This window comes from Formica exsecta, unplaced genomic scaffold, assembly GCF_003651465.1.
Source record: "Formica exsecta isolate Colony F162 unplaced genomic scaffold, ASM365146v1 scaffold161, whole genome shotgun sequence".
NCBI lineage: Eukaryota > Metazoa > Arthropoda > Insecta > Hymenoptera > Formicidae > Formica > Formica exsecta.
Window position 1 is genome coordinate 155,912 of NW_021848930.1, and position 5,543 is coordinate 161,454.

Sequence of the window (5,543 nt, forward strand, 5' to 3'; positions counted from 1 at the left end):
CCCGATCACGTATTGCAAATTATGCATTACATATTATATCGGTAGAACTCTGGCAGCAGCCGCGCATGATTTGCTATTTCAATTAGTGCCGGCAGAAATGTAACAGAAAACAAGCAATCTCTGCATCATTATATGCTACAAAAAATGCTGCAAAATTTAAGCAGAAGTTCTTGGCATAAAAACAGTAGATTTAAAGTATTGCGTGTTGGCACAATATGTCAACAGAAGCTAAATAAAAACTGAACATAACATGACACATCATGCTATATCGGCAGAATATCATTACAAATCGAATTTATCTGCAAACACGGCGTAACGGCACAAATGCAGCAAAAATTAAGCATGCGCTGCCATTTCAAAAGATAACAGCAAAAACACAGCAGAAACCATAGACATAGTATATCTAGACCGAGCGTTTGCCTTTATTTAAGGAGTGGGGGTAAAGATACACGTAGAAAAAGACATACTCTGTTTCGTACCCCTTGCGTTCTCTCTCGTTCGCACGTAGCATAGCGTACTCTTTCGCTATGCTTCGTGCGAGCGCTACTTATAAAAGGAAGTTCGTGTAATCATTATAAATGTTGAGAACATATCTCTATTTAGCTTAATATATGGTTAAATATAAATAATATAAAATATATTTAAAATATTTTTATTAGTCGTAAGATATGATATATCAAGTTACAATTCTTTTGTTTACCGCTATATGATGTATCTATCTCGTAATCAAGTTTTTATTATAGGCAAATATAAAGATCGCAAAGCGCGGTTAACAAGATTAAAAATGTGTAATGGCTCCTGCACACAGAACGCGGCGACACGGCAAGCGTTGCCATGTCGTGTCCTATGTCCTGTGTACAAGAGTCATAATATCTAACTTTTATCAGCTTAATTTCTGAATTCTAACAAAGAATTCAGAATATTAAACTAAAAATTTGAAAACCGAGTGGATAATTAGAAAATCTATTGACTTCTTGAAACAAAATAAAGAGTTCAATTTCCATACAAATCTTGAAATTTACGAATTATTAATAAATTAATCATTTATTTAAATTTATCTTTATTGTGTTTTTGTCGTCACATTGTGACAGCAGGCAATGCTCGACTGCTCGACTTTTGCTACGTTTTTGCCGTCACATTGTAACGGCAGATCATGCTTGATTTCTGCCGCATTTCTGCCGTCAGATTTGATATGGCCGACTTCGCTCGATACTTGTTACATATCTGCTGTCACGACGTAATAGCAAATAATACTCGACTTTTGCTCTATTTTCTCTGTTATATTATATCGGCAAGCCGTGCTGTCAGAAATTAAGCGTAATGAGGACGCAGCAGAGCGGAATCTGCTGCGAAGTCATGATTGAATTTGCTGGCGTACTGCTAGCATTTTGCTATCTGGGCACCTATCGATATGGGTGGACTTCGCTTCGCGCGGAAAATTACAAACTCATATGAAACCTCGCTTTGCGTGAAAAGTTGTAAATCCATGTGGAACCTCGCTTCGCATTAAAAAGTATAAGCGTGGACGTAGTGTGTTCTGCCCCCCTACGGGGGGCTCCACTATCAAAAAACTAAACACATAGGTTTGGGTTAAATCCACAGACTTCTATATAATACTAGACCGCTAACTCCTGCGAATACATGGCCACGAAAAGTATGTACACAACACATGCGCACACAGTACATACACACATGATTCCTACTTATAGATCAGCATATGTAGATGTTTACTTCTCATACGTGATACATACTTTTCGGGGTCAATTTTTCGGTCAGTATAAAAGGGAGTTAGCGGTCTAGTATTATATAGAAATGGTTGAATCTCATTTTGCGTGGAAAGTTCTGAATCCATGTGAAACCTCGCTTTGCGTGGAAAGTTGTAAACCCATGTGAAACCTCGCTGTACCCTCTTTTTGGGAGTATTTTGTCATGTCAGGCAAGAAACGGTCTTCTAGTCTTGCAAGTAAATAATGTCGCTTCTATGAAACGATGTGGCTTTGCAAAAGATGAATTTTTTTTATGAATCCGAGAGAAGAACTTTTGTAGATAATCGATATATCAGAAGATTGCGTTACTTTGCATCACGATTTATTCTAATTTATTTCAGTCATTTTTGAAAATAGTTCCTTTCGATGCACGGTGATGCATTTGCTAATGCAATGGTACCTTATTTTGTGGTATATCGTATGCAATCTTTCGTTCCTTGATATCGAACAGAATCATTCTTACGAGAAGAAATATTATGCCGACAAATGTAACGTTATTCAACATGATTTCGTCAACGTTGATCACCAATTGTGGATAATTGATTAAAACTATATTTTACTAAGATTATATAAATTTTATTTTTCCGCTTATAAGATTGCTTATCTACAATCTATTTGACCATTATATCCAAAGAATTTTAGAGCCCATCCCTATTAATTGAAAGTTCTTCTCAGTGAGACAACAACCATGCTCGATCCAAAGAGAACAGACATCGATCTGTTCATACTAGCTTGTATTAACTGAAGGTTTAACATTAGATAGAATCGTGTTGCAACTTAACGTATAATTCATCGATCGAACATTGTTGATAATACTTATCCTCTTTTCATTACTGTAAAATCGCGCTGAAGTATTAGTGTCGAATTTGAAACAAAATATACGAATTACTCACGTTCATAGATTTTCTATACGATCGTCTGATAAGTCATTTAAAATTTCCGTTTCTTTTTCTGTCACTCCTGCATGTTCATTGAATTAAAAAAATTCTAAAACTTCTTATTAATTTTGATTGACATTATTTTTGATTTTATGACAAACTTATCGCGCGCTATAATTGCTATAGGATTATATATATGTGTATTGTTTTGTATAAATTTATATTTGTATAATCATATTATGTGCCATCTCTCAGAGCATTTGTAAGATTAATCATTGTTTTTAATAAAACATTGATTAAATTATTCAGGACTTATCTTTAAAAATGCAAGATTTTTATGTTTAAATTTTGCAGAGAAAAGGAGAAATAGTCATTTTTGAAAATAGTTCCTTTCGATGCACGGTGATGCATTTGCTAATGCAATGGTATCTTATTTTGTGGTATATCATATGCAATCTTTCGTTTCTTGATATCGAACAGAATCATTCTTACGAGAAGAAATATTATGCCGACAAATGTAACGTTATTCAACATGATTTCGTCAACGTTGATCACCAATTGTGGATAATTGATTAAAACTATATTTTACTAAGATTATATAAATTTTATTTTTCCGCTTATAAGATTGCTTATCTACAATCTATTTGACCATTATATCCAAAGAATTTTAGAGCCCATCCCTATTAATTGAAAGTTCTTCTCAGTGAGACAACAACCATGCTCGATCCAAAGAGAACAGACATCGATCTGTTCATACTAGCTTGTATTAACTGAAGGTTTAACATTAGATAGAATCGTGTTGCAACTTAACGTATAATTCATCGATCGAACATTGTTGATGTGCCATCTCTCAGAGCATTTGTAAGATTAATCATTGTTTTTAATAAAACGTTGATTAAATTATTCAGGACTTATTTTTAAAAATGCAAGATTTTTATGTTTAAATTTTGCAGAGAAAAGGAGAAATATAAGATATTATACATATAATAGGAATGCAAAATCGTATGTAAGACCGTATAATGAGAATATTATTAATAAAATGTAAATAATATTATTAAAAAACATTAAGAAATCTCTCTCTCTCTCTCTCTCTCTCTCTCTCTCTCTCTCTCTGTCTCTCTACTTCTCTTGATCTCTTAACGTGTACATTTATTTATAATTATTATACAGTCTCAGGCTCGATATTCCATTTCTCTATAACTTCTCGTTATTCTTTCTTTCTCTTTCGCTCTTTCGTTTTCGTTTCTCGTATTCTCATAAAAAGCCATGTCCATGCCGTAAAAAAAAAGAAAAAAAAGAGAGAAACGCGAGTCAAGAGCCGATTTTTGATACGCATTAGTGATATAGGATTATTTCATCTTTGTATCTTTGTCACACAAAATTGTCCATGTCTGTTTCATTTTCACGATACGGACGTAACTGTTCATACATACACAAGAAATATATAAGTATAGTTTACACATAGAATTAAAAACCCGTGATCATCGGGCCGCTCGATTCGAAACTTTGTATTCATATTAAAATAGACGACGATATATATATTACACATTTTCAAATAATTGATCCTGCGAAAAGTACATGAAAAAAAGGAATGAAAAAAATAATTAGAGATTCGTGAGTGAATTATTAAAATATCTCTCTTTCTATTCGTGATAATGAACCTTTTTTGGGGGGGAGAGGGAGAGGGTGGGAGGACTAAGAGAATTCGAAAATTTAATTTCTCAAGAAATTCGATTATTCGCCAATTTTGTTCGATATCTTTCGCAAGCAAAAGCGGTTTACAGAAGGAAAAAAGTTTTTTATTTAAACAAGATACCTTTGGTAATAAATGATCCTAATCTCAATAGACTAAACGAAAGATATATTTCTAAACAAAAATTTCTCTCGAGATATTATGCTTGTGTTGCATCTCTCTATCATCATTATGTGAATCATCAGATTAAAATGAAAACAATGAACGCAAACATAGATAACGTGCTCCTTCTCGAAGCTGGGCGCGGCTCTCTATCACAGTTATCTCTCTCTCTTAAACAATCCCCACACAACGATATCATTGCACAATGATCGCTTGCCATCTGTAATATTGCGCGAGGATTTAATTGATATGTCATAATATACACAGGGTGTATTCAACTTTTACCACAAGCCACTTTTTACATGTTAGGAGCACGAAGGAATTTTCGTGGATGGAAAGCGACCGGATAATGCTCCGAGTCATCCTGAATACATTGATGCGATATTACAAATTGCGGGATTATAATGCGATAATATCAAATGATATGACCGCTTTAGCACGGGAATCGTGTTCCGTCGAATATCTAAATAATCGAATGGAACAGAGGAGTCGCAGGAAAAGCGAGCCTTTCTCGGCTTTCCTAAATCTGTAATTATTCTCTTAACAATATTCTAATGGCAGTCTATATGTGCGAGGAGGTATCTGTCATGTCAGTTTTTGACAGTTATAAACGTGACATCAATTCCATAATGTTTTTTATATATGTGTCACGAATTCAAAGCCGGTTAAGGCTCGTTGAATAATAGCGTGAGAAAGGAGATTGTGTATGTTAATTTTTCGCGAGAATGAAAAATTAAACAATATTCGATATCGCAATCAGCTATCAGCGTGATTCGAGCTGCCCAACGATTGAGATATGTAATGGGCTTTCACGGATGTACACATTCTGTCGCTGTTTTCTCGTATAAAAGATATACTAGTGCTCATAAATATTCGTCTATCAATATTTTTTTTCGTCTTTTTCAAAAGACAAAAAGATTTTTGAAAAAATTTTTTATTATGAAATATATGAGCCAATACAAAATAGAATTGATTTATTTTAAGGTTTTAAAATAGATGTATCTGGAGTTGAAGAGATTGTGAATTCTACGAGCAGGCGAATAT